This window comes from Lipotes vexillifer, unplaced genomic scaffold (assembly GCF_000442215.2).
Source record: "Lipotes vexillifer unplaced genomic scaffold, Lipotes_vexillifer_v1.1 scaffold72, whole genome shotgun sequence".
Classification (NCBI taxonomy): Eukaryota; Metazoa; Chordata; class Mammalia; order Artiodactyla; family Lipotidae; genus Lipotes; species Lipotes vexillifer.
In genome coordinates, this window is record NW_006769482.1 from 38,090 (window position 1) to 64,693 (window position 26,604).

At 39.9% G+C, this 26,604-nt stretch overlaps 1 pseudogene; it reads right to left on the bottom strand.

Annotated features, from left to right (window-relative positions):
* Positions 1 to 26,604, bottom strand: part of LOC103082158 (NUT family member 2F-like) — a 39,276-nt pseudogene that overhangs the window by 8,377 nt on the left and 4,295 nt on the right.

A 26,604-nucleotide genomic window follows, 5' to 3' on the forward strand; every position in this document is an offset into this window, starting at 1 on the left:
ATTGGGGGTATATTTGGGGCTTGTGGTGAGAAACATGTATGTTGAGTTTGTGTGTGTATTCAAAGAGTGTAGCAGATTAGATGAATATTTTCTAGAGTATGTGTTTGCATTTTTCATTGGGGGTTATTTGTATCTGGAAGTAAGTATTTTTGTGTTGATATAGTAATGGAGTTATGTGTATACAGGAAAATGGGAGAATTTATTTGTACTGGAAATATATGATATGGTTCTAAGTAAGTATTTAGGGGTATGGAGGTTTAAGATGTGTAATTTGGGACTTGGAAGGGGTTTTATGTGTATTTGTATATGATATGCTGGAGATGTGTCTGTGTGTCTTAGGAGTGTGTACTGGTTTGTGTGTATATCCATCAGGGCATGGGTGAATTCATAGGGTTTGAGGTAGTCAGAAATGGTCACAGTGGTTTCCTGGAATGCTGGGATTTTTGTGTTTGGAAATGTTTGGGGATTGTGGTGGTAATGTTGGATTCTGGAAATGTAAGGATGATGTATAGTGTTTTGGGGGATATATATATTTAGAGATTGGGAATATTTGCTGGTGTGTGTGTCCATGTGTGTGTGGGGGGTCATGAGTGTATGTAGCTACAGTTGAGGGATTGCTGGTGTTTTTGTGTCTTTTATGTATCTGAGCATGAGAGGTGTATGTTCATGGTTAGTTTATGAGAGTGTGCATAAAGGCTTTGTGTGTATATTAAAGCATTCAGGGATCCTCTTTGTGTCACTTCTGGAATGTACTGGTTGAAGAACTTGGTGGAGTTGCTTATATGTGTGTTTTCAATGTTTGTGGGATGGTCCTCTATATATTTGGTAAGTTTGGTTGTTTTGTGCCTGTGTGTGTGTCTTTAGGTTCATGGGGCTTATGGGGTGTGTATTCTGAGATACGGGAGAGGTTCAGTTTGTGTATTTGGAAACAGAGAGGCTGTGTAGGTTTGTGTGTTCAGGAATTGCGGAGTATATGTATTTTGGGACTGTGGGATTGTGTGTGGGTATTTTTTGGGTGGTTCATGAAACAACTGTATACTTGGTGTTTTTTGAGAGCCTACGTGTCTACAGGTTGTTGTGAATATACGGGTAGTGTGTTGGTTGCATATGTTGGTATTTGAGCACATTCAAGGTGAGTGGTTTTGTGTAAAAATAAGGTAGTGAGAGGTGTTTTGTATGTACATTCAGGTAGCAGTTGTATGGGTGTGTTTAGTGTATGCGAAAGATTGTATGTTCTGAGATATGTTCTGGAGATATGTAGTGTGGTTTTGTTTGTATATCTGGGGTGAGAGTTCAGGGTGTTACTCAGGGTGCAGTCAGACTGTGTGCACATATTCACATGAAAGGGGATGGGGTGCACTGGAACTGGCTCATACTAGCTTGGTATAGTCAATGGTGCATATCTCTTCCCAACTCTGTGACGTCAGGTTGAAATTAGTCATGCTGAGAATAGTTACACCAGGTAAGTTGTGAAGCTCCGTAAATCAAAGCTTTCCTACCTACCCTTGGAAAGCATTTTATTAAGCATTCATCAGCATTTTTCACTGGTGTGTGTGTGCGTGTGTGTAGCAAGAATATTCAGGCATCAGTGCGTATGTGTATGGGAGACTCTGAGAATTTTGACTGGGGCATTCAGGGGTTGTGGGCCTTTGTATGTGTGCCTTGACCCTGGTAGATCAAGTTGATACATTCTTTTTTTTTTTTCCTTGCCCATGTACTTTTAATGTTACAAGTACATTTTGTTTCAATTCTGACATATTATTTTATGCTATAATTGATATATTTTATTTACAATAAATATAACAAAATTTTCTTTTATTATTTTATTTGGTTTTTAGATTCTGTTTTGTTCTAAGTACTCTTTGTATGTATACCTGTTACAGTGCCCTTAATTTTCCTTTTTCTTAAAAAATCTTTTGCTATCTAGTCTGTCAGTTTTAAATGGTACTCACTGACACTCATATATACAACAGTCAGTTACCTTTTTCAAATTTCACTCTTCTCCCTCTCTTCTCCTCCCATTTTTAATGGAATTCTTTCCACATAGTTAGAACATGTAACAATTAAACACTATTCTCTCACCCATTACCCTACTCTTGTGTTAGTATTTGATTTACTATTAAATATATTAAATAATCACCAGCAATCATTTACCAAGGTTTCCTCAGTGTGTGCTGTTTACATGAGCTCATCCTATAGTAGATTCCTAATGAATGACTCACCTGCACAATAGTCCCTGGGTTCTTGCACAGTTGAAACTGTTTACTTATAGACGTGATACGTTAAAGGCAGCTTGGCTGAATATAAAAACCTTGGGTAACTTTTGTTCTATGGAATATTTTGAAAATGCTGTTCCACTGTTGCTTTGCATTGTATGTTGCTCTTGAGAGGCTGGTGCTAGACTGATATTCTTCTCATTATAGGTAATTTGATTATTTTGTTTAGAGGACCTGATGATTTTTTTCCTTAGAGTTGCTTTACTAAGATATTTCTCAAAGTGATTTGTTTTTGAATCATTTTCCCAAGTACAAGGTAGGCCCTCTCAACGTGTAAATTTTTTTTTTTTTTTTTTGACAGTTTGCTTTATTTATTTATTTATGGCTGTGTTGGGTCTTCGTTTCTGTGCGAGGGCTTTCTCTAGTTGTGGCAAGCGGGGGCCACTCTTCATCGTGGTGCGCGGGCCTCTCACTCTCGCGGCCTCTCTTGTTGCGGAGCACAGGCTCCAGACGCGCAGGCTCAGTAGTTGTGGCTCACGGGCCCAGTTGCTCCGTGGCATGTGGGATCTTCCCAGACCAGGGCTCGAACCCGTGTTCCCTGCATTAGCAGGCAGATTCTCAACCACTGCGCCACCAGGGAAGCCCCTCAACGTGTAAATTTAAGTTATCTTTTATTTCCAGATCGTTTTCTTGCCTTACAGATTTAAATATCAATATTTATTTCTGTTGTGTTTCTTTTTCTTTTCTAGTAACTCATTATATAAAGATCAGATTTTTTTTTTCTTGCCTGCCTGGCATTTCATCCACTTTCTCCTTAAACTTTTTTACTCTTTTAAAAAAATCTCAGATGTACTCTCTTGGTTGTCTTCCTGCCTTTCCTCAAAGTCCCTTATTAAAATTTTATTCCAATCTGTACTCTGTTGGGCACCCTATAATTTGCTCTTCCTTCCCTGGTGGACTTTGTCTTTTTCTTCAATTCCTTTTCTGAACTTGATTGACTTTCATTGAATTTTTTGTGTGTTTTGTCCTTTTTTTTGTCATTAGTTTTTAAAATTGCTGATTCAATGCATGCATTCAATGTTAAAAAACTTATTGTTTTAAAACTAATTGCTTGTTTATGAATACTTAATTCAATTTAGAAGTTTGTTACAGTATTCTTCTGCTCCCTTATTAATTTTTGGAAAGAATATCTATAACAGGAAATATTTTAATTTGAATTTTTGATTTACTTTTTGTATACTTTATGTTGAATTGAGTTAATATTTTTTCAGTCCTAGGCCTTTTGTTGATAATTTTCCTGGTGTTAGAGTGCCCTTTTCTACCAGTATTTTAAAATGCATTTAAAATTTTTGATTATGTTGGTAACGGTTGGGATGGTGGCAGAAAGAGAGGAGAGGTGGCGTGACATGTTTGTCTTTGGTTTCTGTAGGATCCTTAACTTTTACTTCTTCCTTTTTCTTCCTTCTTTCTTTTCACTGCCACCACTTCTCCATTTGGCAGATTCTCCCCCCAGAAGCAATGCATCCCAAAGGCTAATACCTACAGTTCTGCTTACTTTCAAGCCCAATTCTTATAGCTGATGCCAGGAATTGACAATTCTTCAACTTGTGTTTAGCATTTTGACACTTACTGTTGTAATTTCACTTTCTGGAAGTGATTTTGTCTATCTTTATCTGAATCTTCTGTTCCAATCTTCTTTTTCACAGAATCTCTTAAGTTCTCCTTCCCACATTCTTCATGCCTGTAGACTTTTACCAGCCATGATGATACCGACCAGGGCTCTTGGCCTTCCTCAATAAATAGAAATTGACTAGAGGCCAGACAAGAAATTCAGGCAAGACTTTATTGGGGCCCCTGCTGCAGCAGTGGGGAGCCAGAACAAGTTACAGGTTCCCTTGCTCACTTTCTCCCTTGGTGGCGGGGTAAGTGAGCTGGTTCTTTATATGGGGTGAGCGTAGGGGGTGTCCAGGGGTCGGGCCAGAGGGGTGGCTTAAGTGTTTTGTCCACCCCTCTGGTGATGTTGAGTGCAGGGGGCGTGCTCAGTACCCTGCTTTTGCTCCGGACACCCTGTTTTTTGCTCCCAGGTCTTCAGAAGTGACAGTAGGGAGGTTTTTTTTTCTTTTTGTATCTTTTTTCCATAATTTGTCCCAACTGTACATGCAGGCAGTTATTTTTAGTCCCTTATAGTTTCTTTGTACTTTTTTGCTTGAGGAGAGGTTTGTCCAGGTGCAAGCATTGCAGCACTGCAGCTAAGGGTCCCAGGTCCCAGACCTGTCTCAATGAGAGCCTGTTGAAATTTGTTTTTCATTTCTCTACTTGTAAATAATTAGAAGTTCGTGGTATTCTCTGTACCCTAGTATATCTAAAGCATGGCCAATAGTAATTTTATTAGTGTTCTTTATTTGTGTTGTTTTACTTGTCATTGTTGATCTTCTGGTTTGGAAGGTTGAAGAGATTCAGATTCAGGTGGTCACCATTACAATCTGTAGCTGGACACTTTCCCAGGCAAGGTTTTAAACAAGAAAATGGCAGTTTTAGAAGCTGAGCAGAGGCACTACTGCAGGATTGAAAGACTGGAACTGGGGATCGCACTAGTTGTTCTGGTTGGTGAAGTGACTCACAATAAGAAAGTGGCAGTGGAATTTAGAAGTGAGGATGGACTCAAATTGCACTCAAAACGATAAGGACTAATTGTCAATTTCTTAAATAAATTGTCTCGGGACTTCCCTGGTGGTGCAGTGGTTAAGACTCTACACTCCCAGTACAGGGGGCCCAGGTTCGATCCCTGGTCAGGGAACTAGATCCCACATGCCGAAACTAAAAGATTCCCACATGCCACAACTAAAGATCCTGCATGCCGCAACGAAGATCCTGCACACAGCAACTAAGACCTGGCACAGCCAAACAAACAAATAAATAAATATTTAAAAAATAAATTTCTCTTTTTAAAAAACTGTAATGTATGGACTAAATTTTCTATTCATTGATAGCAAAATAATCAGTTCATGGGTTAAGATAGCCTCCTGCCAATGCACAGTAAAGATACCCACTGGTCATTGACCTTCAGGAAAATTCCAAAGGAAGCATTATATTTTTTTTTTATTGAAGTATAGTTGATTTACAATGTTGTGTTAATTTCAGGTGTACAGCAAAGTGATTCTTTTCAGATTCTTTACCCTTACGGGTTATTACAAAATATTGATTATAGTTCCCTGTGCTATACGGTAGGTCTTTGTCGATTATCTATTATATATATGGTAGTGTGTATATGTTAATTCTGAACTCCTAATTTATCCCTCCCCTCCTTTCCCTTTTGGTTCCATAAGTTTGTTTTTTATGTCTGTGGATCTATTTCTGTTTCATAAATAAGTTCATTTGTATCTTTTTTTTTAGATTCCACATATAAGTGATATCAAATGATATTTATCTTTCTCTGTTTGACTTACTTCACTTAGTATGATAATCTCTCGGTCCATCCATGTTGCTGCAAATGGCATTATTTCATTCTCTTTTTATGACTATATTCCATTGCATATAAATAGCACATCTTCTTTATCCATTCATCTGTTGATGGACACTTACGTTGTTTCCATGTCTTGGTATTGTTAATAGTGCTACTATGAACATTGGAGTGCATGTATCTTTTCAAATTAGACTTTTTTCTGGATATATGCCCAGGAGTGGGATTGCAGGATCACATGGTAACTCTATTTTTAGAGTTGGTCCATTCTCTAGGGCCAAAGAATACTCATAAATGTTGGTGATTTCTGGCCCCTCTTCATGAAGATGGGTTCAGGGTGCCTGTACCTAGGCAGGTTCACAATCCTTCAGCATTTGTGTTGTCCTGGCATATGGGTCTTGAGATGAGTGAGCCTGGTTGACAAACGGCCATGTAGAGCAGCAGCAGTGTATTAATCAAGTTTTCATTTTCTGTATTTTGTGATGTTTTGACATCTTAAAAAGCTGTCTGGCCAGGGCGAGACTGCCCCACACTGGGCTAGCAAAGGGCTCTCTGGGAGCTTGTCTTTCATATGCAAATCAACCAACCAATCTGGAGTCTAGAGTCCCAATGACCCCGTTTATCTAACTTACACACTAAGCCAATATTTCCCCTGACCTAAAATGTCCCAGGGTCAGGTACCAGGCAACTAGAGACCACACCTATAGCCTAAAACCCACCAGAATTATTCAAACTAAGCAATCCTAAATTGTTTACTCTGCCCTCCCTTACATTTTCTGTCAAAATTCCAATAAACACTCTGGCATAGGCTTTCTCCTTGTTCCTGCTTCTGCCTCCTGACCAAACCTGGTACTTACCCACTAGCCCTGTGTGGTGTTGCATGTCCCCTTCTTTCAGGAAATGTAACTAATGAGTTTCAGAGGCATTGGATTCTCTGCATCATCACTTGGTCACCTCCATAAATTAAATCCTGGACATAATTTTAGAACAGTTGGCACAGTGAGCAGAATGACTCAAGTGTTCAATTGAGGGGCCTACCTCTGGGCTGCTCTTGGCTTTCTAACTGATCTTACCACACAGCAAGTTCTGCCTAAGAAGGTACTGTTAGTTCTTGGTGCGTTTGCACTTTGGCTGCTGCCACTTTGTGCTGTGTCTACCATATGCTGTATTTCAACTTAAATTGTTATAGGATCTTGAAAGAGTAGTCCTTAAGGTCCTTCTCAGCTCCCTCTGTAGCTTAAAGGTGCTATAGTATAGGTCTGAAAGGACTATAACTCACTAGTTGGCACCTTAGCCAGGACAGATTCATCTCATCAGTCTTTTTTTGTCTGAGATCAACATACCTGCTTTTTAGGCTGGTGACCCTAGGAGTGACTAGAATAACTAGTTAACATACAAGGCAGAGGCTTCTCCCAAAAGTGAGTGAGGAGAGGCTTCCTCCAATAGACTGTGTTGGGATGCCAGTCTGATCAACTAAGCCAACAATGGTGGGCTGCAGTTTTGTTTTGTTTTCCATCTTCACTGAGAAATAATTAACATATAATATTGAGTGAGTTTAAGGTATACAATGTGATGATTTGCTACAAATATATAATTGCAAAATGATTACCACAGTAGGGTTAGTTAACTTTTCCATTCCTTCACACAGTTACCTTTGTGTGTGTGTGGTTAAGCCATTTAAGATCTACTCTCTTAGCAACTTTGAAGTATATAATACAGTATAGTTAACTGTAGTCACCATGCTGTATGTTAGATGCCCAGAACTTATTCATCTTATAACTGGAAGTTTCCACTATTTGATCAACATCTCCCCATTTCCCCCAATTCGTAGACCTTGGCAACTACCATCCTACTCTGTTTCTGTGAGTTTCAGCTTTGTTACATTCCATGTATAAGTGACAGCACACAGTATTTGTCTTTCTGATTTATTTCACGTAGCATAATGCCCTCATGGTCAGTCCATGTTGCTCAAAAGGCAAGATTTCATTCTTTTTCTTGGCTAAATAATATTCCATTGTGTGTATATCTATATATATAGATATATTTGTCACATCTTCTTTAACCATTCTTCTGTTTATGGACACTAAGGTTGTTTCCATATCTTGGCTATTGTGAATAATGCTTCAGTGAATATGGGAGTGCAGATTCTTTGAGATAGTAATTTTATTCCATTTCCTTTGGCTATATACCCAGAAGTGGGATTCCTGGATCATATGGTAGTTCTCTTTTTAATATTTTGAGCATACTGTTTTGCATAATGGCTGTACCAATTTACATTCCCACCAACAGTGTACAGGCATTCCTTTCCTCCACTTTTATCTTTTGTCTTTTTTATGATAGCCATTCTAATAGGTTTGAAGTGATATCTTATTGTGGTTTTGATTTGTGTTTCATTAATGATTGTTGATGTTGAGCATCTGTTCATACACCTGTTGGTCATTTATATGTGTTCTTCGGAAAACTGTCTATTTAGATTGTCCATTTTTTAATTGTATTGCTTGTTTTTTTGCTGTTGAGTTAAATGAATTTCTTATGTATTTTGTATATTAACCCCTTATTTGTTTACAAATACTACTCTCATTCCATATGTTGCCTTTTCATTTTGTGAATTGTTTCTTTGCTGTACAGAAGGTTTTTAGTTTGATGTAGTCCCATTTTTTAATTTTTGCTTTTGTTGTTTGTGCTTTTGATGTCATATCCAAAAAATCACTAAGACAAATGTCAAGGAGCTTCTACCCTATGTTCTCTTCTAGGAGTTTTACAGTTTCAGGTCTTATGTTTATGTCTTTAATCTATTTTAAGTTAATTTTTGTGAGTGGTGTAAATTAAGAGTCCAGCTTCATCTTCTACATGTGATATCCAATTTTCCTATCACCACTATTTGAAGAGACTATCCTTTCCCCAGTAAATATGCTTGGCTCCCTTGTCAAATAATAATTGACTGTATATGTGTGGGTTTATTTCTGGGCTGTCTACTCTGTTCCATTGTTTTATGTGTCTGTTTTTATGCCATACTCTTTTGATTACTATAACTTTGTAATAAGGTTTGAAAACAGGAAGTGTGGTAACTCCAGCTTTGTTTATTCTTTGTCAAGATTGCTTTGGTTTTTTGTGGTCTTTGTGGTTCCATTCGAATTTTAGGATTGTTTTTTCTATTTACGTGAAAAATGCCATTTGAATTTTGATAGGAATGACATTGAATCTGTAGATGGCCTTGGGTAATGTGGATATTTTAACAATGTTAATTCTTCTGATCCATAAACATGGGGTACCTTTCCATTTATTTGTTTCTTTGTCAAATTCTTTCATCAAGGTCTCATAGTTTGCAGTGTACAGATCTTTTGCCTCCTTGGTTAAATTTGTTCCTAAGTATTTAATTGTTTTGGATGCTATTATAAATAAGATTGTTTTCTTTATTTCTTTTTCAGATATTTGGTTGCTAGTGTATAGAAATGAAATTGATATCTGGATGTTGATTTTTGTATCCTGGAACTTCACTGAATTTTAAAAATTAGTGCTAACAGTTTTTGATGGAGTCTTCAGGATTTTATATCTATGAGATCATAAATCTGAAAAGAGTTTTACTCCTTTCTTTCTGATTTGCATGCCTTTTATTTCTTATTTTTGCCTAACTTCTCTGTTTGGGACTTCTGGTATCATGTTGAATATGTGTGGTGCCACTCTGGGTACCCTTGTCTTGTTTCCTTGTTTCTGATCTTAGAGGAAAAGCTTTCACCCTTTCACCCTTGAGTGTGATTTTAGCTGTAGGATTGTTGAATATGACCTGTATTCTATACTCAATTTGTGAAGTTTTTTTTTTTTTTATCATGAAAGGATATTTTGTTTCATCAAATGCTTTCCCCATCTATTGCAGTGATTCTATTTTTATCTTTCATTTTATTAGTGTGGTGTATCACATTTATTGATTTGCATATGTTGAACCATCCTTGCAGCACAGGGATAAATTCCACTTGATCATGGTGTATGATCCTTTTAATGTGCTGTTCAATTTTTTTCTATTGTTTTTCTGGTCTCTATTTCATTTGATTCTGCTCTGATTTTTGTTTTTTCCTTTCCTCTACTAACTTTGGATGTAGTTTGTTCTTTTCTTTAAATTTTTTGATGTGTGGTTAGGTTGTTTATTTGAGATATTTATTTTTTCTTAACATAGTCATATATTGTTACAAACTTCTGTTAGAACTGCTTTTGCTGATTCCCATAAGTTTTAGTGTGTTGTGTTTCCATTTTCATTTCTTTTAAGATATTTCATTTCTGTTTTGATTTGTTCTTTGGCCCACTGGTTGTTGAAGAGTGTGCTGTTTAATTTCCACATATTTCTGAGTTTTTCGGTTTTTCTCCTGTTAATTGATTTCTAGTTTCATACCATCATGGTTTGAAAAGTTGTTCGGTATCAATTCAGTTTTCTTAAACTTGCTGAGAATTGTTTTGTGAGCTAGCATATGATCTATCCTGGAGAATGTTCCATGTGCACTGGAGAAGAATATGTATTCCACTGCTCTTGGATGGAATATTCTGCATATGTCTGTTAGGTCCATTTGGCCTAAAGTATAGTTTGAGTCCAGTGTTTCCTTATTGATTTTCTGTCTATATGGTCTGTTCATTGTTAAAAGTGGGATAGTAAAGTCTTCTACTATTATTGTATTGTTGCCTATTTCTGCCTTCTTCACTGTTAATATATTTGGGTGTTCCAATGTTGGGTGCATATGAATTTACGATTGTTATATTCTCTTGGTGAATCAACCCCTTTACCACTATGTAATGATCTTCTTTGTCTCTTGTTACAGTGTTTGAGTTAAAGTCTCTTTGTCAAAGATGCAGACATAGAGAATGGACTTGAGGACACGGGGAGGGGGAATGGTAAGCTGGGAAGAAGTGAGAGAGTGGCATGGACATATATACACTACCAAATGTAAAATAGATAGCTAGTGGGAAGCAGGAACATAGCACAGAGAGATCAGCTCAGTGCTTTGTTTCCATCTAGAGGGGTGGGATAAGGGAGGGTGGGAGGGAGATGCAAGAGGGAGGAGATCTGGGGATGTATGTATATGTATAGCTGATTCATTTTGTTATACAGCAGAAACTACCACACCATTATAAAGCAATTATACTCCAATAAAAATGTTAAAAAGCTAAATAAAGTTTGTCTTATATTAGTATACCTATCCATGGTCTCATGTTGTTTGCATTTTCAGAAAATATTTTTTTCCCCTTCACTTTCAGTCGGTATGTGTCTGAATCTGAAGTGAGTTTTCTGTAGGGAGCATTTCATTGGATCTTTTTTAAAAAAAATCCAGCTCTTCTGCCTTTTGACTGGAGAATTTAAAATAACTGTTGATGGGTAAGGACTTACTAATGCCATCTTATTAATATTTTTCTGACTCTTGTAGTTCCATTGTTCTTTCTTCCTCTCTTGCTTTCTTTGTGAATTTATGCTTTTCTGTAATGTAAGCTTTGATTCTTTTCTCTTTAACCGTTATGTATCTATTGTAGGTTTTTACTATGTGGTTACCATGAACCTTACATAAAACATAGATGTAACAGTTTATTTTAAGTTGATGACAACTTAACTTCAATTGCATACAAAAATGCTACCCTTTTACTTCCCCACCCCACACTTTATGTTTTTGATGTCAAAATTTACCTCTTTGTATACTGTATATTTTTACAAATTATTATTATTGTCATTTTAAATAATTTTATCCTTTAACCTTTATACTAAAGTGATTAACACAACACTGTGTTACAGTATTACATTATTCTGAATTTGTCTATATACATACCTTTACCAGAATGTTTTATATTTTCATATGTTCTCATGTTAGTAATTACTGTCATTTCCTTTCAGCTTGAAGAAATCCTATCAGCATTTTTTGTGAGGCAGGTCTAGTGTAGTATAGCTCCCTCAGCTTTTGTTTGAGAACAAACATCTTCATTTTTGAAAGATAGCTTTCTGGGTAAACTTCTTTGGCAGTGTTTCTCTTTCTGCACTTTGAATTTTTCATCCCACTCTCTCCTCGCTTGCAAGGTTTCCATTGAGTATCTACTGATAGACTTATTGGGGGGTCCTTTATTATGTGAGGGGTTTTTTTCTCTTGACAGTTTAAAAAATTCTCTGTCTTTGATTTTACACAGTTTTTTTAATAGTGTGTCTTTGAGAAGATCATTTTGGGTTGATATTTGGTGTTGACCTATTAGCTTCATGAACTTGTATGTCCAAATCTTCTCTCCCCAGATTGGGAAGTTATCAGCCATTCTTTCTTTCTATTTTGGCTTAAAAGAGCAGAAATTTATTTTCTCACAGTTTTGGAGTCCAGAAGTCCAAAATCAAGGTGTTTGCAGGGCCACAATCTCTCTGGAGACTCTAGAAAAGATGACTTTCCTTGCAATTTCCAACTTCAGCGAATGGCTGTTGGCATTCCCTGGCTTGTGGCTGCTCACTCCAATCTCTGCCTCCATTTTCACATGGTCTTTCTCCTCCTTTCTGTCTGTGTCTTCTTCTCTTATTATAAGGACACTTGTCATTAGATTTCGGGCCCACCTGGATAATCTAGAATGATTGCAAATAAGTTTTTGATATAATTACATATGCAAAGACCCTTTTCCAAAATAATGTCACACTAACAGGTTCCATGGATTAGAACATGGACCTATTCAGTGGGGGCACCATTTAATTCATTATACCCAATGTGAGGTGCCCTTCCAAGTGGCAGGGAAGCATTTGTCACCCACACATTGAACTTTCCTACAGGTGCCCACATCCTATTCTCAAACTTGCCAAGTACCCAGATGGGTTTCTGTGATGCCAGCAAATCCAGACAGGATGCAGAGTGGGACCCAGACACAGCTTTGTTTCATGTTAGCTTTCAGTGATGTCTCTTTTTTTTTTTTTTTTTTTTTTTGGTGGTATGCGGGCCTCACTGTGGTGGCCTCTCCCGTTGCAGAGCACAGGCTCCGGACGCGCAGGCTCAGCGGCCATGGCTCATGGGCCCAGACACTCCGCAGCATGTGGGACCTTCCCGGACCAGGGCACGAACCCGTGTCCCCTGCATTGGCAGGTGGACTCTTAACCACTGCGCCACCAGGGAAGCCCTAACCTTTCTTTTCTATTGAGTTAAAATATATCTAACATAAAGTTTACCATATTAATAATTTGTAAGCATTCAGTTCAGTGGTACTAAATACATTCACATTGTTGTGCAGCCATCTCCACCATCCATCCTCATAACTCTTTTCATTGTAAATCTGAAACTGTATACCTATTAAACAGCTCAACTTCTCCATTCCCCCAGCCTCTGGCAACCACCATTATATGTTCTGTCTTTTTGATTTTGACTACTGTAAATGCCTCATATCAGTGGACTCATACAGTTTTTGTCTTTTTGTTCCTGGTTTATTTCACTTAACATAATGTATTCAAGGTTTGACTATGTTGTAGCATATTGCAGAATTTCCTTCCTAAAAATGAAGTTTTTAGAATAAAACAATGAAATATTCCATTGTAAGTATATACCACATATTGCTTATTCATTCATCATTTGATGGGCACTTGAGTTACATCCATGTTTTAAATAATATGAATAATGCTGCTAGGAATGTGAGTGTACAAATATCTCTTCAAGACCCTACTTTGTTTTTGGTATATATCCAGAAGTGGAATTTCTAGGTAATATGGTAATTCTACTTTTAATTTATTAAGGAACCTCCATACTTTTTTCCATTGTAGCTGTACCATTTTAAATTCCCACTGACAGTGCACAAGGGTGCCAAATTCACCACGTCATTGTCAGTACTCGCTGTTTTCTAAGAAGTCATTACCAAATTAAATATCATGAAGCTTTTGTCTTGCATTTTATTCTAAGAGTTTTGTTGTTTTAGGTCTTATATTTATGTCCTTGATCCATTTTGAGTCAATTCTGTATATGGTGTAAGGTAAGGATCAAATGTCATTGTTTTCTATGCAGATATCCATTTTTGACAGCACCATTTGTTGGAAAGACTACCCTTTAGAGTTGAGGAAGATGGCATAAGAGTAAGACACGGAGATCACCTTCCTCACCACAGATAGGTCGGAAATACATCTACATGTAGAATTGCTCCTATAGAACACCACTGAATGCTGGCAGAAGACCTCAGACCTCCCAAAAGGCAATAAACTCCCCACATACTTGGGTAGGGCAAAACAAAAAAGAAAAAAACAGACACAAAAGAATAGGGATGGGACCTGCCCCAGTGGGAGGGAGCTGTGAAGGAGGAAAGGTTTCCACACACTAGGCAGCCCCTTCGTGGGCGGAGACTGCGGATGGCAGAGGGGGGTATCTTCAGAGCTGCGGAGGAGAGCGCAGCAACAGAGGTGCGGAGGGCAAAGTAGAGAGATTCCTGCATAGAGGATCGGTGCCGACCAGCACTCACCAACCCGAGACACTTGTCTGCTCACCCACCGGGGCAGGCGGGGGCTGGGAGCTGAGGCTCGGGCTTCGGTCGGATCGCAGGGAGAGGACTGGGGTTGGCAGCGTGAACACAGCCTGAAGGGGTTAGTGCACCACGGCTAGCAGGGAGGGAGTCTGGGAAAAAGTCTGCATCTGCCAAAGAGGCAAGAGGCTTTTTCTTCCCTCTTTGTTTCCTGGTGCTCAAGGAGAGGGGATTAAGAGTGCCACTTAAAGGAGCTCCAGAGACGGGCGTGAGCCGCGGTAACAGCGCGGACCCCAAAGACAGGCAGGAGATGCTAAGGCTGCTGCTGCTCCCACCAAGAAGCCTGTGTGCAAGCACAGGTCACTATCCACACCTCCCCTCCCAGGAGCCTGTGTAGCCCACCATTGCCAGGGTCCCGTGATCCAGGGACAACTTCCCCGGGAGAACGCACGGCATGCCTCAGGCTGCTGCAATGTTACACTGGGCTCTGCCGCCGCAGGCTCGCCCCGCATCCGTACCCCTCCCACCCCCGGCCTGAGTGAGCCAGAGCCACCGAATCAGCTGTTCAACCCTGTCTGTCTGAGCGAAGAACAGACGCCCTCAGGCGACCTACATGCAGAGGTGGGGCCAATTCAAAAGCTGAACCCCGGGAGCTGTGTGAACAAAGAAGAGAAAGAGAAATCCCTCCCAGCAGCCTCAGGAGCAGCGGATTAAATCTCCACAGTCAACTTGATGTACCCTGCATCTGTGGAATACCTGAATAGACAACGAATCATCCCAAATTGAGGAGGTGGAGTTTGGGAGCAAGATATATTATTTTTTCCCCTTTTCCTGTTTTTGTGAGTGTGTATGTATATGCTTCTGTGTGAGATTTTGTCTGTATGGCTTTGCATTCACCATTTGCCCTAGGGTTCTGTCCGTCTCTTTTCTTTTTATTTTAAAAAAAGTTTTTTCCTTAATAATGATTTTTTATTTTTTATTTTAATAACTTTATTTTATTTTATCTTTATTTTATCCTCTTTCTTTCTTTCTTTCTATTTTTTCTCCCTTTTATTCTGAGCCATGTGGATGAAAGGCTCTTGGTGCTCCTATGCCTCTGAGGTGGGAGAGCCAACTTCAGCCAACTTCAGGTCCACAAGAGACCTCCCAGCTCCATGTAATGTCAAACGGTGAAAATCTCCCAGAGATCTCCATCTCAACACCAGCACCCAGCTTCACTCAACGACCAGCAAGCTACAGTGCTGGACATCCTATGCCAAACAACTAGCAAGACAGGAAGACAACCCCACCCATTAGCAGAGACGCTGCTTAAAATCATAATAAGGCCACAGACGCCCCAAAACATACCACCAGATGTGGACCTGCCCACCAGAAAGATAAGATCCAGCCTCATTCACCAGAACACAGGCAATAATCCCCTCCACCAGGAAGCCTACACAACCCACTGAACCAAACTTAGCCACTGGGGACAGACACCAAAAACAACGGGAACTACGAACCTGCAGCCTGCAAAAAGGAGACCCCAAACACAGTAAGATAAGCAAAATGAGAAGACAGAGAAACACACAGCAGAGGAAGGAGCAAGGTAAAAACCCACCAGACCTATCAAATGAAGAGGAAATAGGCAGTCTACCTGAAAAAACATTCAGAATAATGATAGTAAAGATGACCCAAAATCTTGGAAATAGAATAGAGAAAATGCAAGAAACATTTAACAAGGACCTAGAAGAACTAAAGAGGAAATAAGCAACGATGAACAACACAATAAATGAAATTAAAAATACTCTAGAAGGGATCAATAGCAGAATAACTGAGGCAGAAGAACGGATAAGTGACCCGGAAAATAAAGTAGTGGAAATAACTAGTGCAGAGCAGAATAAAGAAAAAAGAATGAAAAGAACTGAGGACAGTCTCAGAGACCTCTGGGAAAACATTAAACTCACCAACATTCGAATTATAGGGGTCGCAGAAGAAGAAGAGGGAAAGAAAGGGACTGAGAAAATAGTTGAAGAGATTATAGTTGAAAACTTCCCTAATATGGGAAAGGGAATAGTTAATCAAGTCAAGGAAGCACAGAGAGTCCCATACAGGATAAATCCAAGGAGAAACATGCCAAGACATATATTAATCAAACTATCAAAAATTAAATACAAAGAAAACATATTAAAAGCAGCAAGGGAAAAGCAACAAATAACATACAAGGGAATCCCCATAAGGTTAAAAGCTGATCTTTCAGCAGAAACTCTGCAAGCCGAAGGGAGTGGCAGGACATATTTAAAGTAATGAAGGAGAAAAACCTACAACCAAGATTACCCAGCAAGGATCTCATTCAGATTTGATGGAGAAATTAAAACCTTTACAGACAAGCAAAAGCTGAGAGAGTTCAGCACCACCAAACCAGCTTTACAACAACTGCTAAAGGAACTTCTCTAGGCAAGAAACACAAGAGAAGGAAAAGACCTACAATAACGAACCCAAAACAATTTAGAAAATGGGAATAGGAACAATACATATCGATAATTACCTTAAATGTAAATGGATTAAATGCTCCCACCAACAGACACAGAGTGGCTGAATGGATACAAAAACAAGACCCATATATATGCTGTCTACAAGAGACCCACTTCAGACCTAGGGACACATACAGACTTAAAGTGAGGGGATGGAAAAAGATATTCCATGCAAATGGAAATCAAAAGAAAGCTGGAGTAGCAATTCTCATATCAGACAAAATAGACTTTAAAATAAAGATTATTAGAAGAGACAAAAAAGGACACTACATAATGATCAAGGGATCAATCCAAGAAGAAGATATAACAATTGTAAATATTTATGCACCCAACATAGGAGCACCTCAATACATAAGGCAAAAACTAGCAGCCATAAAAGGGGAAATCGACAGTAACACATTCATAGTAGGGGACTTCAACACCCCACTTTCACCAATGGACAGATCATCCAAAATGAAAATAAATAAGGAAACACAAGCTTTAAATGATACATTAAACAGGATGGACTTAATTGATATTTATAGGACACTCCATCCAAAAACAACAGAATACACATTTTTCTCAAGTGCTCATGGAACATTCTCCAGGATAGATCATATCTTGGGTCACAAATCAAGCCTTGGTAAATTTAAGAAAATTGAAATTTTTTCTAGTATCTTTTCTGACCACAACGCTATGAGACTAGATATTAATTACAGGAAAAGATCTGGAAAAAATACAAACACATGGAGGCTAAACAATACACTACTTAATAACGAAGTGATCACTGAAGAACTCAAAGAGGAAATAAAAAAATACCTAGAAACAAATGACAATGGAGACATTATGACCCAAAACTGATGGGATTCGGCAAAAGCAGTTCTAAGTGGGAAGCTTATAGCAATACAATCCTACCTTAAGAAACAGGAAACATCTCAAATAAACAACCTAACCTTGCACCTAGAACAGTTAGAGAACAAAGAACAAAATATCCCCAAAGTTAGCAGAAGGAAAGAAATCACAAAGATCAGATCACAAATAAATGAAAAAGAAATGAAGGAAATGATAGCAAAGATCAATAAAACTAAAAGCTGTTTTTTTGAGAAGATAAACAAAATTGATAAACCATTAGCCAGACTCATCAAGAAAATAAGGGAGAAGACTCAAATCAATAGAATCAGAAATGAAAAAGGAGAAGTAACAACTGACACTGCAGAAATACAAAAAATCATGAGGGATTACCACAAGCAACTTTATGCCAATAAAATGGACAGCCTAGAAGAAATGGACTAATTCTTAGAAATGCACAACCTGCCAAGACTGAATCAGGAAGAAATAGAAAATATGAACAGACCAATCACAAACACTGAAATTGAAACTGTCATTAAAAATCTTCCAACAAACAAAAGCCCAGGAGCAGATGGCTTCACATGCGAATTCTGTCAAACATTTAGAGAAGAGCTAACACCTATCTTTCTCAAACTCTTCCAAAATATAGCAGAGGGAGGAACACTCCCAAACTCATTCTAAGAGGCCACCATCACCCTGATACCAAAACCAGACAAAGATGTCACAAAGAAAGAAAACTACAGGCCAATATCACTGATGAACATAGATGCAAAAATCCTCAACAAAATACTAGCAAACAGAATCCAACAGCACATTAAAAGGATCATACACCATGATCAATTGGGGTTTATTCCAGGAATGCAAGGATTCTTCAATATACGCAAATCTATCAACATGATACACCATATTAACCAACTGAAGGAGAAAAACCTTATGATCATCTCAATAGATGCAGAGAAAGCTTTCAACAAAATTCAACACCCCAAAATAAAAAAAAATCAACACCCATTTATGATAAAAACCCTGCAGAATGTAGGCATAGAGGGAACTTTCCTCAACATAATAAAGGCCATATATGACAAACCCACAGCCAACATCATCCTCAATGGTGAAAACCTGAAACCATTTCCAGTAAGATCAGGAACAAGACAAGGTTGCCCACTCCTACCACTATTATTCAACATGGTTTTGGAAGTTTTTGCCACAGCAATCAGAAAAGGAAAAGAAATAAAAGGAATCCAAATCAGAAAAGAAGAAGTAAAGCTGTCACTGTTTGCAGATGACATGATACTATACATAGAGAATCCCAAAGATGCTATCAGAAAACTGCTAGAGCTAATCAATGAATTTGGTAAAGTAGCAGGATACATACTGTCTTGATTAATGTAGCTTTGTAGTATAGTCTGAAGTCAGGGAGTCTGATTCCTCCAGCTCCATTTTTCTTTCTCAAGATTGCTTTGGCTATTTGGGGTCTTTTGTGTTTCCATATAATTAAAAATTTTTTTTGCTCTAGTTCTGTGAAAAATGCCATTGGTAGTTTGATAGGGATTGCACTGAATCTGTAGATTGCCTTGTGTAGTTCATATCATCTTACCTCATGTGCCTACTTATCTCTAAGTGAGTGCTGCACACTGTATTTGAAAAGAGAGGCCTTGGGAGTTGTTAACCTTCTCCAGAAAGGATTTTCATTTACTCCCACGCAGTAACTGGGCAGCTGCAGCCAGTGCAGGGACTGTTTACTTTCAGGCCACCCTCACTCTTAGGTTGCAACTTGATAACCCACCCCAATGTAAGAGGATTCACAGGGCTCCATTCTTTGGTGGCCCTGTCTACTTGGCTATTAAAGCTCTGCTCAGACCCTTAGCTTTGTAGTAAACATCTCCAGGGCAAAAGCAGCCCCATTTTTAGGCTCAGCACTTTGATTTCTGCCATCTTCTGAATGTTGGCCTAGAAACTGTTTGCTCTTTTTAGCTCTCTTACTTGATATATTTTCTAATTTTTCTAATTGTCCTTCACTGACAAGTATGTGTGAATCATGTGCTCTACCATTCCCAAGAGAGAACCTTAGTGGATTCCTCTTCATCTATACAATATATTCTCAAATTGCTCTGGAGATGTTAATTACACTTATTCCAAAGTCTTCTTTAAACAACTAGAGTTGTTTATGTGAAATCTGTTTCATCAGGTTTTACCTTTCTGTTTACGAGCTTAGTTCTTTTACAGAATTAGTTCTGTTTACATATGAAACTGTTCCCGGATGTCTGCTCATCTTGATATTTGGGATGCCAGTTTGCCCATGCTTTCAAAGACCTCCTTCCCTCCAGGAGGAGGATACTGCCCCCAGGTGAGAGCCACTTCCTCAATCTGCCAGCTAACACCCACTTTTGCCATTTCTCTCCGGCCAAATGCTCCCTTCCAATGCCCAAGAATCACCTCTAAAACAAATGTCCTGGCAACAGAAGGCCTTCATCATCTGAAGCAAATGCTTGCATTCTGTCAAATATGCCTCAGTTTTCCTTTCAGTTGGGCCCTCATGGAGACTTGAAAAGGGGGAAAGAAGGCTGAGAATGCAGTAGTGAGAAGGAACTGCAAGGGGAAGAAAGACTATGAGTAGGACCAGGAGACAGGAAAGCAGGGGCCCGTGGACAAGAAAACACAGGCAGCCCACAGGGCTGGACCTCTGAGAGGGTGAGAGGCTGCAGAGATGGGGCCAGGGAACAGGTTGTGGCACACTAGAGCCGAAGGGGGATGAGGAGTCTGCCCTCCATGTGGCAGGCAAGGAGGAGCTTGGGGGACCGAGCAGAATTACGTGGTCACTTGGTCTGCCATGTGGAGGGCCTGGCTTGAAGTGCCACCTGGCACAGTGGTCTGGTGCCAGGTCCACAGACCCTGGGAAACAGCAGAGGTTCCTGAGACCTGGGTCACTCACCAGCAGGAGGGGGCCTTCTGGAAAGTCACAGGCCTCCAATGAAGATGAGTATGTAGGCAGGCAGGAGGCTTGCTTACACTCGTTCTCTGCTTTCCATACTTTGATCAGTCCCCGCTCATCCACGGTGACAGCCAGTTGCAGCCGAGGGTAAGTCACCAAATTCACCAGAACTGCAGGCTATAGAGGGCTCGACAGCTCCGTGCCCTAGGCAACAACAAAGTTAATGTAACAACTCACATAGGGCCCATTTATTTCCTAAATGCTTATTATTTTCATTCATTTGACCATCACCCAGTGCATGCTGGGGACGTGCAGGTGTAAAGGATGTGATCCCCATCCTCACAGGTTGCACAGCATGGTAGGGAACACAACACAGGAGCAATGTTCTACCACAGAGGAGACAGGTGTGTCCTAGAGGAGAGCAGTGGCTGAGCATGGGTGTTGAGACTGCCTGGGGTTGGTGCCATTGCAGGGGGACTGAGGGTGGGGTCCTTCATGTGCACTGGGCACAGGATGTCTGAAGCACTCTCAGTGGTTACCTATGGCTCAACTAAAGAAGGCTGGGCAGGGAGGCAGGACCCAACACTACCCACCCTCCCCAGGATCTGGGCTGTGCTTGGGACCCAGGCTGTGCTGGGGGCCTGGGCTGTACTCAGGACCTGGGCTGTGCAGGGCTGCATAAAGAGAACTTCCACGTGGAGCATCTCACTTCGTCCCCAAGGAACCCAGGTTTACAGATAAGCTAATTCAGCCTTGTAGTTGTAAACAGTTTCTGTTGCATATCTACAACTGCCCTGCTCAGAACATGTGCTTCCCAGTGGTGTGCCCAGCAGTGCCACCGCGGGCTAGGCCTGGCGAAGGCCCATGCCCTGTCACGGCCATTAGCACAGAGGAAAATGACTGGTCCGAGATGGGCTGATTCCCAGATACATGGTCTCTCCCAAAATTCTGAAAGCTAGAACAGTGAGGTAAGAGCCCGAGTCCAGCAGGCCCACAGCACATTAGGACAGGGAATCAGAGAACCAATCCTCTAATTGCTGTTTCTGAGTTTCTCAGAGTTGCCACATGGGGTTTGTTTCCAATTTGGAGTTATTACGGTTCTTTTTCTATCAGGTGTTATCATGTTAGCATGATCTTTTTCCAATCATGATATCCCAGTATTATTCCATTCTTTTCTTTCTTCCCCCTCACATCAGCAAATCAACAGTTGATTTCTGTTGCTTAAACAGCTAACAAGACTATTACTAGTAGGGACTCAGCACCGGTGACTGGCTCATGTCAACTAGGTCTCAGAGAATACACGTTATTAGCCAGTGGCTAGTAGTATGGAAGTGGGTAAAGAAGCAGTGAAACTCCCCTTCCCATTTCAGAATAGAAAGTAGCAACCAGGGAAACAGAGTGCAGAAACAGGCTACATACTGCATGACTCCAACAAAATGATTGAGCTTTTTAAAAATAAAATAAGATTGGAGATGTGTTCACAAAGAGGATTAAGGTTGGGAAGCCAGGCAGAATGGGTGCCGAGGGGTCTAGCCCTGTCTAACAGTGACCAATGGACCACACTAGAGTTCAACAAACCATGGCCTGCAGCCAAACCCAGCCCACTGCCCATTTTTGTATTTTCGTTCAAAAAAAAACCAAAGAATATTTCATGACACATGAAAAAAACAAGAAACTCACATGTGAGTGTCCATAAGTACAGTTTTATTGGAACACAGCCACTCCCTTTTTGATTACTTGTATACAGCTGCTTCTGCATTTCAGCCACATAGTTAAGTAGTTGCAACAGGACCACGTGGTCTGCAAAGCCTAAAATATTTGCTCTTGGCCCTTTACAGTAAAGGTCTGCCACCCCAGCACCAAAGCTCTTTATGTTCAAGTCAAGACCTTTTTGTTTTGGCAACTATGGAACCTCCCAGCCTTCAGGTCTTCTTCCTGCCCGAGAGCCCCTCATCTAAGCCTGTGTGGTCTCATGTCCACAGCCTAAGGTGGGTCAGGGCAACACAACTGCAATGAAACAGAAACCAGCCACCTGCACCCATCAGTCACCAGAGACCTTCACTCGAAATTATAATGTCAAACATCACAATGTATATGAGGAAAATAAAGCACGTGGAAGAGAAAAAAACCATAAACAAATGAAAAAACTGACCATGGAGGAAAGACATATGAGGCAAATAACTGTATCCTTTAAACAACAAAAAAGAGCAATCAGAGAATATGAAAATGGCTAGGAAAGCTTTTAACAATTAGTACCAACCAAGCTATCGAGGTTTTAACACTTAAGTTTGCAAGTGGGGTGAGTAAAGGCTGCATTATCTGGGCAAAACCACCCAGAGGCTGGCATTGGCTCCAATGGGGACAGCACAGAACTGGGCATGGCAGCTGTCAATCCCCTTGCATAAACAGCCTCCATCAGACACTGCAAAAATGCCCATCTCCCTGAGGCAGAACAGCAGAAAGTCAAGGGCATTTGCGATCAATCAGACTCAAGTCTGAAGTGTGACCTGGCACAGCGACTGAGCCTCCTGCAGCTCAGATTTCTCATCTGTACAATGGGGCTCCCCACTCCTCACCTCACAAGTTGGCTGTGATGGTAAAGAATAAAGGCAAAGGGCCTTGCTAAGACTGAGGACATAGCAGCATCTGGTCACTTCTCATCCTGGCCCCCTCCTGGACAGCTCACCTCCTGCAGAGCCCAGGCACAATGGTGCCATCTGACGACATGGCGCACACCACGGACTTCTCCCGCCCATCAAACCAGTACTCTTTGGTTGAGATGTAGGCCAGCTCATCTATCTCTCCTGAAAGAGAACACAGACTTGCCTTAAGCACAAACATGGATGCCTGGGATGTGAACATTCAACTTAGTGAAGGCGAGGAAGGCAAGTCATTCCTCTTCTCTCTCAGGAGCATGACAGGTGCTGATTCTGGGGACAGTGGTGGACAGAAAGAGCTGGGACTTCAGACTTACAATTTGGGTAACATGCCCAGGACTGCCTACCACCCACCGGCCATGTTACTGTAAACAACAGTTACAACATCCTTATCTCTTAGTTTCTGTTTCTTTCTACTCTGAAATAGATGTAATGATCTCTGTTAGGATCAAATGATAACAGAGGTATAGAACATAGCAGGGTATGTCCTCATTATGTGGCATTTTCCAACTAACTGGCTGAAAAACCAAATCCCTGGAGATCTGACCAGGGAAAGAATGGGAATGCACAGTTACCACCTTCCCCACCCCATACCTTTGTGCCCAGCAATGGCTTTGCAGATAAAGTCCTTCTCTGGCCACCCAGATTCCATTTGGAACTCCAGCTCGGATCAGCAGAGATAGTACTGTTTCCATGTCTATGTGCCCAGGGTCATCTGGGAGGCTTTACAGGAGGACCAGCGTCTCAGCTGCCTGAAACAAAGACCCCACGGTCCCAGGCAGAACAGGAGTCATTAGAAGGTGTTTTGGCATCAATAGGCCTAGCTCTGATTCCCAGCTTCACCATCTACTAGCTTGGACAACTCACTTTGCCTATGTAGGCCTCAGTTTCCTCCACCGTTAAATGGGGATAATGATATGACACTGAACGAGTGCTCACCACATGTCAGGAATATGTGCTTTTTGTTTCCAGTCAATCTATATAACAACCCCATGAAGTAGGTCCTCATCTCCATTTTAGATATGAGAGAGGGGTTAAACAACTAACCCAGGGTCATGCAGCCTTGGTCATGCAACTGGAACTCAAGAGTCTGCATTTTTTTGAAGCCTCCAACTATTGTTGAACTGCCTATTTCTCCCTTCAATTTTGTCAGCCCTTCATGCATTTTGTTCCTTTGTTATTAGGTCCATATATGTTTATAATTTTTTAGATCTTCTTGATGGATTGATCTGTTTATTATTATAAAATATCCTTCTTTGTCCCTAGTAACACTTTTTGTCTTAAAGTCTATTTTGTCTGTTATTAGCATAGTCATTCTGGCTCTCTCGGTTGCTGTTTGCATGGTATATGTTTCCATTCTATTATTTTCAACCTGTATCTTTGAATCTAAAATGTGTCTATTGTAGAGAGCATATACTTGGATATTTTTAATCCCTTCTGCCAATCTCTGCCTTTTCATTGGAGTGTTTAATCCATATATATTTAATACAACTGATAAGATAGGATTTACATAAGTCATTTCGCTTATTTCTATGCATTTTTCCTTCTATTCCTCTGGTACTGCCTTCTTTTGTATTAAGTATTTTCTTGTGTCCTATTCCCTTGTCATTTCTTCAACTGTATACTCTTTTAATTCTTAGTGGTTGCCTTGGGGATTACCAGATAAAATCTTAATTTATGACAATCTAGTTTTGATTAATATCAACTTAATAGCATCAAAAAACTTAGCTCCTGTGTAGCTCCATTTTATGCCCCTCTCATTCATGCTGTTATTGTCATACAAATTACATCTTCATACATTATGTACCCAATAGAGAGTCACAATTATTGTTTTATGCAGTTGTCCTTTAAATCACGTAGGAAAAAAGGAGTTACAAACAATTCGTTTATGTTGCCTTTTATATACACCCATATGGTTACTTTACTGGTGCTACTTCTCCATGTGGATTCAAGTTCCTGTCTAATGTCCTTTCATATCAATCTGAAAGACTGTCTTTAGTATTTTTTGTAGAGCATGTCTACTAGCAACAAATTCTCAGAGCTTTTGTTAATCTGGGAATGTCTTAATTTTCTCCTTCATTTTGCTAGATATAGAATTCTTGATGACAATCTTTTTCTTCCCACACCTTCAATACATCAGCCCATTCCTTTTTGGGCTCCATGGTTTTTTATGAGAAATCAACCGTTAATCTCATTGGGGTTGTCCCATACATGATGAGTTGCTTCTCTCTTGATGCTTTCAAGATTCTGCCTTTGGCTTTCAACTTGGATTATAATGTGTCTCAAAATGGAACTCTTCTGAGTTTATCCTACTTGCAGCTCACTGAGCTTCTGGATGTGTAAATTAACATTTTTCATCAAATTTAGGAAGTTTTCAGCCATATCTTTAAATACTTTCTACTTTCTTTCTCCTCTCATCTGGAACTCCCTATTATTTGTTGCTTGCATGCTTGATGGTGTCCCACAGGTCTCTTAGGCACTATTCGTTTTTCTTCATCTTTAGCTTCATTGCGTTCCTCAGACTGGATAATCTCAACTGACCTATATTCCAGTTTACTGATTCTTTCTTCCACCTGCTCAAATCTGCTCTTGAATTTTTAATTTGATATTGTACTTTCCTACTCCATAATTTCTGTTTAGTTATTTTTTATAATTTCTCTTTATTAATATTCTCTATTAATGAGACACTGTTCTCATACTTCCCTTTAGTTCTTTTCACATGGTTTCCTCTAGTTCTTTGCACATACTGAAATAGTTGATTTAAAGTCTTTGTCTAGTAAGTCTGATGCCCAGTCTTCCTTGGGGACAGTCTCTATTGTTTGCTTTGTTTCCTGCATATTAGCCACACTTTATATCTTTGCATGACTTATAACTTCTGTTGAAAACTGAACATTTTAAATAACATAATGTAGAACTCTGGAAATCTGATTCCACCCCACCCCTGTTTTATTATAGCTGTTATTATTTTTTGTTTGTTTAGTGGAGTAACTCTGAAAAGTTTCTGAACTCTGAAAGTCTGTATTCTTTGTTATGTAGGGCCACTTATGTCTCTGTTCAGTTAAATTAATGTGCAGTAATGAGAGAACAGAGATTTCCTAAATTTCTGGAACCACTAAATTTCCTAGTCATTGCCAAATGCTCTATGTGCAGGTTGGGGCATGTGTTCAACACTAAGCCAGGCAGTTGACTTCTCTGTCTTAGTCTTCACTTCCTGCTTCCACGGAACCTCAAGGTTAACCAGAGGTAAAAATTTAGAGCCCTTTTATATCTTCCCTGAGTTAGGACACAGCCCTGCACAAGCACTTGGCCTTCTAGATTCCTAGGAATGTGTTGGAGCTTTCCAAAACCCCTAAGGACATCACATTCCCAGTTTTCCTTTTAAACTCTTTGGTTGGCCTATTGTTTCCTTAACTATCATTCATCAACTCTGATTAAAGACTAATTAAAAGTTAATCAAGGCTTCCCTGGTGGTGCAGTGGTTGAGAGTCTGCCTGCCAATGCAGGGGACATGGGTTCGTGCCCCGGTCCAGGAAGATCCCACATGCCACGGAGCGGCTGGCCCGTGACCCGTGGC